This window comes from Canis lupus, chromosome 22 (assembly GCF_011100685.1).
Source record: "Canis lupus familiaris isolate Mischka breed German Shepherd chromosome 22, alternate assembly UU_Cfam_GSD_1.0, whole genome shotgun sequence".
NCBI classification, from domain to species: domain Eukaryota; kingdom Metazoa; phylum Chordata; class Mammalia; order Carnivora; family Canidae; genus Canis; species Canis lupus.
Window position 1 is genome coordinate 17,907,106 of NC_049243.1, and position 19,001 is coordinate 17,926,106.

Below are 19,001 nucleotides of genomic sequence, written 5' to 3' on the forward strand. Positions count from 1 at the left end.
GTTTTGAGGATTCCTCAGGATTTTCTACATAGAAAATCATATTGTCTATAAATAAAGACAATTTTATTTCCCTTTTTTCATAACTGAATGCCTTTATTTCTTTTTGTTGTCTTGCTGCACTGCCTAAGACTCCCAGCAAAATGTTGAATAGAAATGGTAAGAGTAGATATCCTGTCCTTGATGTCTTTGCTGTAATGTTATTGGGAGATTTTTCAGAAAGAACCTTTATCGTATTGAAAGAATACCTTTAAGTCCCTAGTTTTCAAAGAGTACTTATAGCAAATGTCTATTTAAATTTGCAGAGATTTTTTTTTCTGGATATGCTAAGATGATCACATGTATTTTGTTTTAGAGTCGATTATTACAGTAAATTGCATTGATAGATTTTCAAATGTCAATAAACTGCATTTCTTGGATAAAACCCACTTGATCATAATGTATGATCATAATGGTCTTTAAATAGGTATTTAGGATTTGTCCACCAAGATTTTGTTAAGGATATTTGCATTTATATTTATGGTTTTCTTTTCCTGTAATGCCTTTGTCTGGTTTTGGTTTCAGGGTATTCTGGGCCTATAAAATGAGATAAAAATGTTCCCTCTTCTCTTCTATAAAAACTTTGAGAGCTTCTGTAGAATTTTTATGATTTTTGTCTTTACAAATTTGGTAAAATTTACCAAAGAAGGTGTTCTGTTCTGGAATCTTTTCCTTTTCAGTGACAATGTTTTTTTTTTTTTTTTTTTTTTTTAAATTTTTTTTTAATTTTTATTTATTTATGATAGTCACAGAGAGACAGAGAGAGAGAGAGAGGCAGAGACATAGGCAGAGGGAGAAGCAGGCTCCATGCACCGGGAGCCTGATGTGGGATTCGATCCCGGGTCTCCAGGATCGCGCCCTGGGCCAAAGGCAGGCGCCAAACCGCTGCGCCACCCAGGGATCCCCTCAGTGACAATGTTTTTAATGACAAATTCTATTTATTAAATATATATAAGAAGGGTGTTTTGGATGAACTCTATTTTAAGTGAGTTTTGGCAATTTTTTAAAGAAATATATTCCTTTGATCTAGTTTGCTATATTTATTAGAGTAGAATTATTTATAATATTCCAATTTATCCTTTCCAAATTTGCAGGATTTATCATTTGTCCCCTCTTACACACCTGACATTGTTACTGTGTATCTTCTTCTTTTTCTTTTTTTAACTGATCAGCCTGGTTAGAGTTATATATATATTTTTTTTAAATCTGTTCAGGAGCACCTGGGTGGCTCAGTCAGTTAAGGATCTGTCTCTTGATTTCAGCTCAGATCTGGATCTCAGCTCAGGTGTTGATCTCGGGGTCATGAGTTCAAGCTCGATGTTGGGCTCCACGTTGGGTGAGGAGCCTACTTAAAAATAAACACGTACATACCTACATATATACATAATGTATTCAAATAACTACTTTTGAAAAACTGAAAGCAGCTTAGATGATTGATTTGAGACATTTCTTGTTTTTCTTTGTAAATATTAGTTTAGTTGCATCCCATAAATTTTATGGTGTGATTAATTTCCACTCATTCAAATTAAGTGGGAAAAATATATAAATGTATAACACATATATTTTCTTGTTTTGCTTCCCTAAACTATAGGTTTGCTTAAAAGTATATTGTTTAATTCCTGAATATTTGGATATTTTCCATATATTTGTCTGTTTTGGATTTGTAGTTTAATTTCTTTTTGGTTATAGAACATAATATGTATGATTTCAATAACTTGTACTTATTGAGTTGTGTTTTACCAACCAGAATATATTCTACCTAGGTGAATATTTTATTTATATTTGAAAAAAAATATGTATTTTGCTATTTTTTTTAAAGATTTTATTTATTTATTCATGATAGTCACAGAGAGAGAGAGAGGCAGAGACACAGGCAGAGGGAGAAGCAGGCTCCATGCAGGGAGCCCGAGGTGGGATTCGATCCCGGGTCTCCAGGATCGCGCCCTGGGCCAAAGGCAGGCTCCAAACCGCTGCGCCACCCAGGGATCCCTATTTTGCTATTTTTAAGTAAGCATTCAGCAAGTATCTCCAAAGACCAGTTGTTTTTTTTTTTTTTTTTTTTTTTTTTTTTTATCAGTGTTGTTCCAGTTTTTCGGAGCCCTATTTATTTTTTCTGTATTTGTTGGTCAATTATTCACAGAGGAGTGTTAAAATTTCCAACAGTAATTGTGGATTTGTATATTTCTCCCTTTATTTCTCTCAGTGTATTTCAGTTATTCTAAAGCTCTATTATGGGGTGAAAATACCTCTTTGGGGTCCTTCTGATATTTTGATTCCTTTATTAATACAAAATATACCTCCTCATCCCTGGCAATATTCCTTTCCTGAAACCTATTTTACCTGGCAATAGGATAGCTGCTACAGCTTTTTTTGGTGTATATGTTAGTGGTATTTTTCCATCCTTCTGCTATTATCTGAATTTTAGCTTTATATTTAAGATGATTTTCATGTAGCTACATATAGCTGGTTATGGTTTTTAGTTCAATTAGATGCCTTATGTGTTTATTGGAACTTCAGATTATTTACATCTAATTCAGTTACCAACATCTTTAATATTGGTTTAAAACTACCATCTAGTATGTCTTAGGTGTGCTCAATCTCTCTCTTATTTTTTCCACTTTATTATTATAACTATTAGAATATTTTTAAGTATTTTATTTTACTTCCAGCATTGCCTTTTATTTTTCAATTTGCTTGTGGTGATTTTATTTTTTTTAAATTTTTATCTTAATTCTAGTATTTCTTATTTTATTTTTTAGTTGCTGCTTTAGGATTTGTCATATATGTTAAGCATGCCACAATCTACCTTCAGATAATACCATACCACTTTATGAATATTTTTAAATCTTATAACTGCACATTTCCATTTTTCTCCTTATTTTGTGATGGTTATCACATTAATAGTGCTTTTATATTTATATTATAAATTTACAATATTCTTATATTACTACTTTTCTTTAAGCAATTCCTTACATTTTGAAGAAGTTAAGATATGTAAGATACTGTATCATGTCTCTAATACCTAAAACATCTCTTTAGCATTTTTGGGTTTCTTGATAGTGCAGATTTTCTGGCAATAAACTCTCAGTTTTTGTTTTTGAAAGATATTTTACTGAGTATAAAATTATAACTTGACTTTCTTTTTCAGTGCTTTAAATATGTAATTTCATTGTCTTTTTATCAGCATATTTTCTGACAAGATTAATTTTTATTCCTTTATTCATATATTCCTTGGTCTGTAATGTGTTTATATCTCCCCATTTTCCACAACTTTTTAAATATTTTATCTTTTTCACTGTTTTTCAGTAATTTGATTACAGTGTGCCTTATGTATTTCTATGTTATTCTTCAGTGTCCTTATGTAATCTGAAAGATTGTCGTTTTCCTTAAATTTAGATAATAGTTGGCCAACATTCATGAAATTTATTTATTCTTTGTCTTATCACACCCTTCCTTCAGGGATTCCAAAGTCACATATATTAGACAACTTGATATTTTTTCCATGGGTAATTTATGCTTTGTTTATTCTTACCAGTTTTGTTTTTTTTTGTTTTTTTGTTTTTTGTTTTTTGTTTTTTGTTTTTTTTTTTTTTTTGCCTCTCTGTGCTTCATTGTGGATAGTTGCTGTTTGTTGTATCTTTAAGTTTATTAAAGTTTTCTTTACCACTTTCTCACCTGCTGTTAATCTCATCCAAAATATGTTTCATATAAGATACTGATTTTTAAACTCTACTAGTCTTACTTGTGTGTGCTTTTGTCCCATGTCTTCTATTTTTCCTCATATTGTTTCTGTTATCTTTCTGCAACATATAGAGCTTTTTTATTTTGTTTTTTTATAAATTTATTTTTAATTGGTGTTCAATTTGCCAACATACAGAATAACACCCAGTGCTCATACCATCGAGTGCCCCCCTCAGTGCCCGTCACCCAGTCACCCCCACCCCTCACCCACCTCCCTTTCCACCACCCCTAGTACGTTTCCCAGAGTTAGGAGTCTCTCATGTTCTGTCTCCCTGATATTTCCCACTTATTTTTTCTCCTTTCCGCTTTATTCCCTTTCACTATTTTTTATATTCCCCAAATGAATGAGACCATATAATGTTTGTCCTTCTCCGATTGACTTATTTAACTTAGCATAATACCCTCCAGTTCCATCCACGTTGAAGCAAATAGTGGGTATTTGTCATTTCTAATGGCTGAGTACTATTCCATTGTATACATAGACCACATCTTCTTTATCCATTCATCCTTCGATGGACACCGAGGCTCCTTCCACAGTTTGGCTACTGTGGACATTGCTGCTAGAAACATCGGGGTGCAGGTGTCCCAGCGTTTCACTGCATCTATATCTTTGGGGTAAATCCCCAGCAGTGCAATTGCTGGGTCGCAGGACAGATCTATTTTTAACTCTTTGAGGAACCTCCACACAGTTTTCCAGAGTGGCTGTACCAGTTCACATTCCCACCAACAGTGCAAGAGGGTTCCCCTTTATCCACCTCCTCTCCAACATTTGTTGTTTCCTTATCAAACTCAACAGCAAAGAAACAAACAATCCAATCATGAAATGGGCAAAAGACATGGACAGAAATCTCACAGAGGAAGACATAAACATGGCCAATAAGCACTTGAAAAAATGTTCCGCATCACTGGCCACCAGGAAAATACAAATCAAAACCACAATGAGATACCACCTCACACCAGTGAGCTTTTTTATTTTGATGTTTTAACATAATTGTGTTCAAAACTGAAAGGAATGAGATTTTACCACACTTGCAAGGTACTAAGTTGGTCTGCCAGTTTTATGGGTGATTGCAGAAGACATGATACTAACAAGGCCTAAAAAATGGACAGTTGGGTACTCACAGAGATATTATCAACCAGAGCACCAGCATTTTCACACTGTTCTTTAAACCCCACTGCCGACAGGCAGTGCAAACAGGGTTGGATGGCCCCTGCACACAATATGTTTTGTATTCCAGGAGAGAAATCCTGAGTTAGGGAATGCAAACTTTTTTAAAAGATTTTATTTACTTATTTGAAAGAGAGAAGGGAGAGAGAGAGAGCAGGGGGAGTGCACAGGGGGAAGGAGAGAGAACCTCAAGCATACTCTGCACTGAGCATGGAGCTGGACATGGGGCCCAATCTTATGACTCAGAGCCAGATCATGACCTGAGCTGAAAACCAGAGTCTGATAACTAACTGACTGAGCCACCTAGGCACCCTAGAAAATGAATATTTTAAATGGACTGGATGCATTTTTTTTCCTTTCCTTTGCTCTAGGGAAAGACATTTTCTTCATTATTTTGGGCACTGAAGATGGCTGTGCTTTGCTCTGGAGGGAGGCACCTGTCTTTTAAGGCTATAAGAAAACCTACTATTTGCTCAGAAGAAATAAAATGTCTCTGTCATGAAAGCTGTTTTCTTTTCAAAAATTGTTGAAAAATAGTTGAGAAGCACTATGCTATTCTCTGTTTTTGCGAGTAAATTATTTTTTCTTTTTTAGATTCCACATATAAGTTATACCATACAGTATTTGTTTGGCTTATTTCATTAGGGTAAGGTGAATTTAAAATATAGAGCAACAACTAGAACAGAATGAACACTGAATAATCTGACATCAACCATAAACAAATAGGGTTATACTGCTATGTTCCTGAAAACACTATGTTTAGTACACATATACACATACACACAATGTACATATTTTTCATTGATGAAATATTTTCTACATTAGAAGTAAAAGGTCATCATCAAGACAGTATGAGACTGGCACAAAAGCAAACACAGAGATCAATAGAACAGAATAGAGAACCCAGGAATGGACCCTCAAGTCTATGGTCAATTGATCTTCAATGAAGCAGAAAAGAATATCCAATGGGAAAAAGTCCCTTCAACAAATGATGTTGGGAAAATTGGACAGTTACATATAGAAGAATGAAAGTGGACCATTTTCTTACACCTTACACAAAGATAAGCTTAAAATGGATGAAAGACCTCAATGTGAGACAAGAATCCATCAGAATCCTAGAAGAGAAGACAGGCAGCAGCCTCATTGACCTAGGCTGCAGAAACTTCTTGCTAGACACATCTCTGAAAGCAAGGGAAGCAAAAGTAAAAATGAACTTTCGGGACTTCATCAAGATGAAAAGCTTCTGCACAGCAATGGAAACATTTGACAAAAACTAAATGACAATCTTCAGAACGGGAGAAAATACTTGCAAATATTTTATCACATAAAGGGCTAGTATCCAAGATCTCTAAAGAACTTATAAAGCTCAACACCCAAAAAATAAATAATCCAGTAAAGAAATAGGCAGAAGGCATGAGCAGAAATTTATCCAAAGGAGACATAAATAGCCAATAGATACATGAAAAAATGTTCAACATCCCTTGGCGTCAGGGAAATACAAATTAAAAGCACAATGAGATACCACCTCACACTAGTCAGAATGGCGACAATTAGCAAGTTGAGAAACAACAAATGTTGGCAAGGATGTGGAGAAAGGGGAACCCTCTTACACTGTTGGTGTGAATGCAACCTGGTATAGCACTCTGGAAAACAGTATGGATGTTCTTCAAGAAGTTAGAAATAGAGCTACCTGATGACTCACCAATTGCACTACTAGGTATTTACTCAAAGGACACAAATGCTGCAGTTAAAAGGGGAACCTGTAATGTTCATAGCAGCAGGTCCACAAGCCCAACTATGGAAAGAGCCCAGATGTCCATCGATAAATAAATGGATAAAGATGTGGAGGATATTTATATATATAATGGATAAAGATGTAGAAGATATTTATATATATAATGGAATATTACTCAGCCATCAAAAAAAGATAAAATCTTACCATTTACATTGATGTGGATGAATTGAAGGGTATATGCTGAGAGAAATAAGTCAGTCAGAGAAAGACAATTATCATATGGTTCCACTCACATGTGGAATTTTAGAAACAAAACAGGGATAGAGAAAGAAAAATAAAATAAGCTGAAAGTAGAGAGGGGGACAAATCATAAGAGACTCTTCACTATAGGAAACAAACATGGTTGCTGGAGGGGGAGGTGGGTGAGGTGATGGGCATTAAGGAGGGCACGTGATGTAATGAGCACTGAGTGTTGTATGCAATGGATGAATAACGAAACTCTACATTAGAAACTAATGACAAATTATAGGTTAACTAATTGAATTTAAATAAAATAGGTTTAAAAAAGAAGTAAAAGGTAAAACATTTATTATTCTAGTATATTTAAGTACATATTAACATATTACAATTTAACTTATTTTTACTTACATATCAAACACAAAATTTAGTTTGCAAAAACTATCAAATCACCTTTTCATTGCTCAAAAAGTCATTTTCCTGGTTCTATATTCATTGAAATTGTTATTGCTTCTGTGTTTTCATATTGTCTTTTTAAAGTTATAAAACCTGAGATTACCAGAGATCCTACCTTTCAACAATTTGGAGTAATTATGAATCTCAAGATAAAACGAATATGATTCATCCAGTAAAGGGGCTAAGAGTGAACATAGGCTATGGAATGACAAGGGCTAAAGGTATTTTTTATCTCAAGGTGAAATAAAAAATAGTTAATTTCAGAAAAATTGTTTGCATACATGATTTTCTTCTATTTACCTACTTGTCTATTCTTCTGTATCTGCTAATTTCCTTTTTCACTTTCAGGTGCGTTTTCATGTATGAAGCCACATCAGGGTCCACGCATTAGATATAGTTATTCCTCACTTAAAATGGAAATGATATTTATACCAATAACAAATAGAACTGTGGTTTTATAACAGCTAAATTTGTAAAAGAAAAAAATCAATATATTATAATCAGCAAAATAATAAAATATGTTGGTCACTATGAAACAAAGTGACCTGTTTATAAAATCATGCTTATTGTTTCCATAGAGAAGCCTACCATCTCCATAAGTTCACTTTTTTTTTTCTGAGTAGAAGTTAGGATTTATGGAATAAAGAAAGCAAATGTCACCACACTAAGACCTCTTGGCTGGCTTCCAGAAGGTCAATAGGGTACCATTTCCTTGATGATTTTACCACAGTCAAGAAAGTACATCTAAGACTAGCCGGCTCAAAATGTAATTTCATTAGGATACATGGAATGCATCCATCTCTCCAGAGTCATCTTAATTTAATTGCATTCACAAAACTGATCTATAAAATGAGAATTGCTTTTTTGGCAATAGAGTCATTCCAGCTGTAATCCAATATATGCACCCCTTAAATATCTGCAAAGCATTAACAAAAACAATAGTTTGTATTATTGAAGCTAGCTTGGGCTGCCTGAGCAGACAATTCAGCTTGGGTGGAGATTGTCATAATAAATGTTTAAAATGAACAACAACAAAAAGGTAGTAGAAATGCTTACATCACTGTAGTTATTACATTCCTGGTAGATAGTGAGACAACGAGGAAGAGGAATTATTTGACCATGAGATTGGCATCAGGAGGGAGAGAATTGTAGGCCAGACCCACAGAGACTGATAGGGCTGAAGGTGCTCTACTCAAGAGCTGATGCTTGGTTTTAATTGTCTTAAAAACTCCCACTGCCAACGCCAGCAGCCAGACATTGGTGTGTGCTTTGTTTTGTTTTCCCCTACATGTAGGTAAGAAAAATACTTACATATGAAATAACACAACTATATATTATACCGATACATTTCTCCATTTACAAACCATTTATATATTGTGTTACATGCACAATTATGAAAGAAAGGACTGAATAAAAATAAATACAACCTCAAGCTAGCAGGAATTTTCTCATTAACAGAGTCAGCTCCATTCTATATCTTCAGAAAACTTTAAAAAATGGAAGAAGTGAAGTGATGCTTGGTGTATTGTAATAAGGAGAGAAATATGTAAAATTTATTGTTTCATAGCATCAAGCCAAAATAATTGTTCTCTACGGTAGACATTTCTTGACAATGGGCATTATACACAATTTCATTGGTTAAAACTTCATTTTGAAGTTTTGTATGAACATTAATTAAGTTTTCCCCTGTGACAGCTTTTTCTGTGATTTCAGGGCTCAAGAGCACCTAATTCTGTTGATGAGTTATTTCTTATTATATCCTAACCCTGCCATCCAAGTTATTATCAAGATCTACTTATCTAAACTTAGCTGAATGTATTTATATTATTTAGTTGAATTTGAGTATTTCAGCATGAGTTGACTGAAATTTTAATTCCAGATCCAGGTTTCTTACCATTGACATTTTGGTCAATTTTTCCTCAGCAGGGACTGTCCTGTGCATTATAAGATGTTAGCTACGTTTCTGGCTTCTATCCACTAGATTCAGATAATGCATATAAGGTCCCAGGAATACTTTCTCTCTACTTGTGACAATGAAAATTGTCTCCAGACATTGCCAAAAGTTCTTGAGTGTTAAAAACCACACAAGTTGAGAGACTGCCTTAAATGGCAATATTAATAGTGAAAGACCAAATTAGGGAGTTGACTTTAACTCTTACTGTCCTCCACCATCTATCCCACAGGATCCAGGAATAGGAAGGACTAGAAAACAAAACCTTTGCCCTCTTTAATACCACATCTTATTAAGGAAGGAAGAAACTTGAAAGTTAATGGATGTAAGTATGGGTCACTTGATTGTATGATTTTTTTTAAATTCCTTTGGCTGCATCCCTAGAATGTCAGTTACTGCTTCTGTATTCAAGATTTAATAACAGTGATGTATATGTTCATAGGCTTTCTGCTCCTCTTTTATTTTATTTTTTTCTGCTCCTCTTTTAGAATATATTTTGCTAGTGCATACCTACAATAATACCATCAAAGAGAATTTATCTTACAAGATTAAAAAAACTGATATTGTGGGGTCCAAAGCAGACATTCGCAAAGATCAGCTTTTACAAAATATCGTTATCCAATATATTATTTTTCTCCTAGATGTAATATAGCCCTCACAAAAGATAAAATAGTTATATTGGATGCTATCTCATCTTAAAGAGTCTAAATACGTACTAAAATAATAAATGTTATGTACTTCCACAAAGAATACTCTTCAATGGGGCTTAATATTTTTCAGTGTTGTTTAAAGTATGAGAATTTCTATAGATAATCTTTATCATTCAAAGCTGATAAGAAATGTTTTTTTCATGTTCCCTAATTCCATCTGAATACTTTGCTCTATTTTGTGTAAGAGTAGAGAATGTTCATAATCTGAAGCAAAACAGATATGAAGGTAAAACTTTGTAGAATCTAGTTCATTTACAAGTTGAGCCCTTTTACACTTTAACTAGTTTACAAGATTTCTTTGTTTCACTGTGTTCCATTTGTGGTACATAAATATCTTGGGGTTCTGAATTATTAGCTTGCTTTCTTTTGCTATAGTTTTTTTTTTAACCTTTCTCTGCCTCAAATTCTTTATTTTTGAAGTGACTATAAAAAGAGATTCTTATATGTATATGTGAATGACTCAAGATTTACCTAATCCAGAGTGGGTATTTGGACTTCTCTATCATGGAGGAAAGAAAAATCATAAATTTTATAATCAAATAGACGAGTCAAATGCAATGTCTGCTGATTACCCTGTGTACGTGTAAGAATCACTTACTCATTTTAATTAGTCACGTCATCCTTCAAAACAGTTATATAATGATCCTGCAAATGTGTTGTAAGGAAATAATTCAGATTATAAATATAAGATTGCTAATATGCTTTCTCGTTTTCTCCCATTTCTTTCATTCCACAAATGTATGTTGAGTCCTGATTCATGCCAGGTATCGGTTAGAACACTTGAGTAAATCAGAGAACAAAGTGCAAAAATCTCTGTCCCTGTAGATCTTACATAATTTTCCATGGTAGAACCTGGCTCTGATAAGTGACTAAAACCAGAAAGTACACATTTATGTGAAGATTGAGCCTAGCAGCCAGGCTTTGGGAGAGTTAGATGTATGGAAGGAAACTATCTCTCACGATAGAGCACCCTTCATATTTGCTGTAGGAATGGCAATAAATAAATTGCTTAACATCCTTGAATGTTGGCTTTTTTTTTTACTTCTAAAATTAGAATAGCATCTATTTTGAAGATTGTTCTGATACCCTAGTAATAGATTTATGGTATTCAACACAGATCCAGGCAGTGAATGAAATGCCAGTATCCCTTAAACAGAAGGTTCTCAAATTTTAGCATATAAATCACCTGTAGACTTGTTACAACACAGATTTATGAGCTCCACTTCCAGCATTTCTGAATAAGTAGGTCCTGGATGGTAACTGAGAATTTGCATTTATGACAAGTTTCCAGGTGACCTAAAGATGGTGGTACTCACTTTGAGAACTATTGCCCTGGACAAGCACTTTTGCAGGACAGCTTGTGCCATCCACACGTATCACATTCAAATTTAGAGCTAGTATTTTCATATGTTAAAAAGAACAAAGAACAAATACACTTCTTATAGTATCTTCTACTTACGTGTCATTTTAATGTATTAGTTGTATCATGTGTCCTGGGATCTGCCTAGTGGTAAAATTAATACACTACTTCATTTACATATTTCAGAAAGGCCTACACCATTCTAATCGCAGTGGTCTTTCTGTTCAGGACAAATATAAAATCTAAAACAAAATGTGATAAATAAAATTATATAAAATTAGAAATTTTACAGTTATGTTTTATATTTATACTTTAGCATGTTTTATATCTTCTTATAATTTTCTTTTAAAACTGTTTCCTTTGCAGTCTTCACTAGTAGAAGAGTATTTGATAATTTAATTATAATTTTTATTTGAAGGTACAATGAACTTAATATACTTTATATTTAAGGCTGGACTACAGGAAAACCAACTACCTAATTACAAATGAAGTACATTTCCTTTTTTTATTTTTTTTTTGGTTTTGCTAAATTAAGGGACAGCAATATTTTGTCCTGGGACATCTCCCAGCAAATTACTATGTCCATAACCTTTTGGTTAGGACTAATCCAATTATGCTTAGAATCTTTTAAGTTGTCTGATGATCTAAAGGAAAATCCTATTAATATGTGTTATCTGCAATTTCTGTAATATGATTAAACTATGTAGGACGCCAATTTTTTTCCTTTATTACATCTTTTAATTCACTTACATACATTTTAAAAATCAGATCATATTCAAGTAGATACATACACACACTCTTTAGAGTTTGGATTCAATTTTAGCCCCATGATTTTGAAAATGTATTTGATCCCACTTCAGAGCAGATAAATAATTTCTTTCATAGAAAATTAGTTTTCTATTGTTGCTTCAATATTGCTTTCATGCATATAAATTTGCAAGAAAAATAATTATCATCAAGTGTGATTCAAAGTTCTATAACCAGAAGATCACTAGCAAAGGACACTTCTGGAGTAACTGTGAGAAATAACCAATACTACATTCTTCTATTTAGCTCTGCCTATATTCTGTGTGGCTGAAAAGGGAAGTAAAATTACAGATTTCTCCTACTTAAAAGAAGAAAAATGTAATCAAATCAAAGTAACTCCTAGCAAAGAGAAAACATTGGATGAATAACATGCATTTCATTACTTCTTTACCATTGAATTCTGGACACAGCCTCTTTTCCAGCTGTGAAATTAAAATTTTGAGTAGTAGTCAGCTACCTTGTTGATTCATATAATTAATGTATGCCAACCATATCCAAGCCTATATTACCATAAGCACTCTCCCCGTCTCATGAAAGAATAAAGGAATGTACCTGTTTAATATATTGCAATAATAGACATTAAACCCATGTGTTCATAAAAGAGAATAAAAATATAACTAGCAAAATATTCTCTTCTAAATGAAATGCAAAGCCCTAAATATATTTTTTAAATTCCAATTTTTATTTTTCTGACACATTTCTGAGATCTACTTTGACTTGGTCAAGAGATTTTCTTTAATTCTGAAAATAAATAAAAAATAAATATAGTGACAACAATGAAAATGAACATAAGCCATAGGCATAAGACTGAGAGCCTAAAAGACTATTAAATCTTAAGAGAGTTGTATGTGAAGTTGTGAGGTAAGAATAATTAAAATGTTGGCTGATAATGAGTGTCTTTAAAGGATTGTGTAAGGCATACCTTTATACCTCTGTGTTACAAGACCAAGGACATACTTTCCTTCCAAAGTTATCACACTTTTCATTAGCATCTTTCTCTTAATTCTTGAGTGGTCCTCAGAAGGTTCATTAGGCTTGTCATTTCCAAAATACTAACCCAATGTTGACAAATCCTTTGAAACAAAATGTAAGCTCTACTTTTCACATTTTGTGATCTATCTGCTCCCTTTTCAGTAATCATAATTTTTTAAATGGTTTGAATGTCAATGATTAATTATTTCTTGGCCATGCAGATTGGGGTCATCTAATAATTTTAAATATTCATGCAGATATGAAAAATGATATATTTGACAGAATAAAATATAAACGTGGGGGGAAAAGCATTATAAACTAAAAAAATTTCCAGGAATTTAATCAGTTAGAATCCTGAAATAACTATATTGTGTTTTCATTTGTCCTCAAATTTCATGAGAAAAATACAGCAGGCATGTAAAAATGATGGCATCTTCATGAAAAAAATTCTAGGGTTTTATATAAAGTCTGTACAGACCTAATTTAACTCTTGTACTTACATCTGGAGTTCCATATAGTCATTGATTTTCTCCAAAACTTGCCTTTATAGTTTATTGCCTTCATTTATTCACTTGATTTTTTCTGCAATAGCTAAACCCTGTCATTTCTACCTATTGAAATCCTATTTATCTGTCAAGCTTCAGCTAACATGTCACCTGCAAAGAAGCATTTTGCAGTCTCCATCCCCCAGTAGTCAGCAGGGTTTGCTCCATTCTTTCAACTCCCATAGTATTTCTATGCTACTTGTACAATGGGTTACCATGCATTATAGTCATTTGCAACCCATAAAGATTGCATGCTTCTTGAGGATAGATATTATTCATTTTTAGCCCCCAGAGTACATTGAAGAGCTTTGGTAATCTATAAACACTTAGCAAGGAAATATAAGGAAGTATATGAGGCATTTCATGTCTCTCACACAATTCAAGAAAGAATAAATTTCATGCATTTATTAAACATATATTAAAATGTAAGGATATTTTATAAACTCTCTATATGTGTTAAATTACTTAATATTATTTGTGATAGACTGATTTCACTGATGGCTCTAATTCTACACCTAGCCCTGCATCTAAACCTTCTCTATCACTCTCCTAACTCTGCAGCTTCTGCCATCAAGAGGATGATTGGGTGACTTGGCTCCACTCCATATGTCTATCATTTCTCATCAGATATGCAGGCATGCCTTAGCCTAGGAAGCCTGGAAAGGTGATAGCCAACTGGTCCACACTCCAAAACATAAGTCAAGCCAAGATCAAGAAAATCATCTGACAACCATTCTAGATATGTTACAGGAAATGCTTCTGAGTGTTTACTGTTTTTTCTCTGATACTTCTCTGAGCACTTGCAATCAACCACAGGTCTGAATGTTCATTTTCTCAAAAGCGCTATGCCCATGTGGTTTTGGGTACAGGTAACTATGCATCATCTGTATGTTAAGGAATCATTTAAACAACTTTAAGAAAAAAAAAAAAAAAAAAAAAACAACTTTAAGACCATACCACTGTATCTGATTTAGGTTTTTTAGAACACTCACCAAGAAGCAAATGGGTTCATGAATCTGCTAAGCCAGGATGAAGTAGAATAATAAGTAATTCCATAGGCCTAAATGAACTGATTGTGGGTTTTGTTTGAAATACTGATCTTTTCATGTTATAGTTTCTGAATATACAAGAAACTTTTTCTCTTTTTCCTTAAACTCTCTACATAGTATAACAATTTAGTAGACAGGAATTAAACATTTTATATTTTTCTCCCTGACTGATCCTTAAAGGGATCATAACTTTAAAGGATTTGGTAACTCTTTAAGCTTTCTTCCACAGCAATATGCTTGTTTTCAGAAGTTCAGTATGGATCTGTCCTCCTTATTACTAGAACTTGATTAGAAATATCAGATATATATTCAAGGCCTTCCCTGGGATGTCATATTTGAGAATGATGCTCAAATATTTGATATATTTAATTTAATAGACATAACTACACATTTTAAGGAACTAAGTTTGACTTAATGGAGTCAGATGTTTACAAAGCCCTTTTGGGAAAATTGTCGGGCTATCTGACTTAAAGTGTTCATGGATTTATGTGTTCTCAATCTTTAAAGTAAGGAAGGCCACTTCTTGGTAAACCCAGGAAACTTAAGATATTTTGAGGACTTTAAGAAGAGAGCAATTCATCCATATTTATAGGTAATACAGGTGATATGTCATGGTGGATACTTGGATTGGCTTCCCAGCCTCAGGAAGCTGTTATAAAGAAGTCCAATCTGAAATTTCTTATGAAAACTTCCAGCATAGAAAACTGAAGAAGGCCAATGGTAAGTTACCATTCTTGTTACATCTATGCAAATAATCAGACCAAATCTGCTAAGAGAAATTTGATTTTATGATCAAGAATACAATTTCTTTGAAGTTATTTTTTAAAATAAATGTGGGGTAATGGAGTGCCTGGGTGGCTCAGTTAAAGCATCTGACTCTTGGTTTCAGCTCAGGTTGTGTCTTAGGGTTATGAGTTCAAGCCTCACATTGGGATCCACACTCAGTGAAGGGTCTGCTTGAGATTCACTCTCCTTCTACTTTTTCCCCTCCTGCTTGTGCTCTCTCCCTAAAAAAATTAAAAAATAAAAAAATAAAAACCTTTTTTTAAAATGTAGGGTAATAACTGTAGAGAGAAAGTTCATGTTTCAATAGAAAATCATTCATATTCTTAAACACACTCTTTTTAGGGGAGGAAGATTTCCATATTGTCCTATAAACTAGACTGGATCCTGTTACCCTGTCCAAATTATTAGTCCCTTTCCAAATTTTCAGTTCTTCTAGTTTTCTTCAAATGTAAATAATCCCTCCAAATTGATGTCTCCAATTTTTCCTGATTGGCATCACCAAGAACTAAAATCCACCTGCCCAGATCCCTATTGCAACTGGAGGCTGCCTTCTAGGTCACTTTTTCTGCAAGGATTTGAGGAATCCCTGGAAGCTCAAGCCCAACTATTTGAGATGAGCCTTGAAGGAGTCATCACCAGCAGACAAGCATGAGCCAGATTTCTTCGTGGATAAGTTTTTATCTAGGCTACTGTGGAAATCTTGCAAAATGCTATAGTAAATATATCCTTATCAAGAGGTAAGTAATACATTTCTGATATTAATGGAATTATATAAAAATATATACTTTCAATATATTTCTGTAATAACTTTTTTATAGAAGTTTTGTTCAACAGTTCTCAAACAGACATCTCAGAAAGCATAGGTATGTGTCCATCCATCAGTCATGTGGACACAATAAGTGACTTACTACATAATTTTAAAAAAATAGATTACTGTCTAAATAGATTTTCATGATCTTCAAATAGATATAAGCATATTGCCATTACACATAATTCAGTACAACTTAACAATAAAGTTTTCAGTTTTGTCTATTTGATATTAATACACCAATTCTGGGAATACCTAGTCAATTTCTATCATAAAGCTACGGATGTGATTTTTTTTTTCTTAAGAACAAGTTTCCAGCAAAAAATTTAGGAAAAAATAGAATATCAGTTAACAGGTGAAGGTCTAAAGAGAGGAGGAACTAAATTTAAATTCTATCTTTATCACTTGCTTGCTTTATAAAGCTGAACAAATTATCCTCTCTAAGCCTCATTTGCTCATCAATAAAATTGTCATGTTTATGATGAATTTGCAAAGTTAGTATAGGGATACAGTGCACTAATGAAGTGTTTCCCTACTTCCTATTGTGGGTTTTAAAAAAGATTTTATTTATTTGAGAAAGAGAGAGAGCACAGGGGAGGGGTGGGGCAAAGGGAGAAGGAGAAGCAGACCCTACTGAGCAGGGAGCCTGACCTGGGGCTTGATCCCAGGACCCTGAGAACTTTACTTGAGTCAAAGACAGAAAGTTAACCACCTGAGCCACCTAGGTGCCCCCTATGTTTCTATTGTTATGTGCCACTCTAACAAACTATCTTTTGTTTGTGCCATCTTCAATATCTATTCTTTGATACTAAAAAATTGCTTATTAACTGTATAGGATTACAAATACATTTTATACTAAAATAAGGAAAATCCATCACTATCGCTATAAATGCAAGCAAACATAGAAATTCATATGAGCAATGATATATGAAAATTATATTCAGATTCATTTTTCTAATGAAGGACCTAATCTAGGGACTTAAACTTTATAAAACAATAATAACAAAAGCAATTTAGCAAGTTTTATAATTTGCCATTGAAAACTAAATCAAAAGGCATGCAAAATTATGAGAAATGGAATAACTTTTCACTATGCAATCCTTTTAAAATGTATTAATGGAAACACTTCTCAACTTGATCTATAAGGCCAGCAAAATTTTAAGCATTACAGAGGAGAGGAAGAGAGGGGTGCTTGGGTGGCTCAGATAGTTAAGCACTCCACTGTTGATTTTGGCTCAGGTCATGACTGACTCAGGGATACCATAGAGCCTGCTTGGGATTCTCGCTCTCCCTCTTCCTCTGCCCTCTCCCTTGCTCTCTCTATCTGAGAGAGAAAGAAGAAAGAAAAGAAAGAAAAGAAGAAAGAAAGAAAGAAAGAAAGAAAGAAAGAAAGAAAGAAAGAAAGAAAGAAAGAAAGAACCAATCTCTCTCATGAACATGTTTGTAAAAACTTCCAACAAAATATTAGAAAGTTGAATGCTTTTCACAATTAAAAAAGGAGGATGTATTCTAGAAATGCAAGATTTGTTTACTGTTTGAACACTAATTAGTGTAAATAATATATTAAACATAACAGATTAAAGGACAAAGACCTTATGATCTTCTTAAATGTTCAGAGAAATACTCAATATAATCAACACCTCCTATGAATGATAGAAATTAAACTCTCAGAAGACTCAGAAGAGAAGGTAACTTACTCAACCTAGCAAAGATCATGTGGGAAAATACAACAGCTACCCTTTTATTTAATGATCAAATAATGAACACTTCCCTTAAAATCAGAAGCAACTGTTAGAACTTAGACATGCATTTAGGAAGACCCCAGGCCATAAGGACAACCCCCCCACACCACACACACACACACACACACACACACACACACACACAATCAATTACGTTTCTGTATTTTAGTAGGAAACAATTAAAAAGACATTTTATTTTTTTAAAGATTTTATTTATTTATTCATGAGACACAGAGAAACAGGCAGAGACATAGGCAAAGGGAGAAGCAGGCTCCCTAAGGGGAGCCAGATATAGGACTTGATCCCAGGACCCCGGGATTATGACCTTAGCCAAAGGCAGACACTCAACCACTGAGCCACCCTGGTGCCCCGAAAAAACAGATTTTAAATATGCTATTTAGGGACTTCTGCTTCTGTCCAGAATGATATAAATAATATATACTTTCCTGTAAGACAATAAAACAAACAAAATATGAGAACCAACATCTTTCAAAAAACTGAACATGAGACAATGAAGGACAATGATCTTTGATAGATAGAAAACAAATAATGTGAGTCCTTCTATTGCCAAAACTTACTACCTCAAGAGCATTTCCAAGCTGTCATGCAGGAATTGATAATTCAGATGAAGTTCATTGAGCTTCCTGAGCAGAGAAGACTGCCTAAATGTTCAGAGACCGTGAAGTGATCTGAGTTCACTGCACAACATATCAAAGAGAAGAGACTTGCATGAAGAGGGAGTTCTGGAAACCTACAAACAGTCCTCTCCAAATATTCAGCAGAATAGTGTTCAAAACACTTGGTGAGGTGCTAACGATGCATGGAAGGAACATCCGGCACTGAATATTCACGTAAGAGTGAAAATGATGCCTGTTTTCATGAACCATCCTGGAAAACC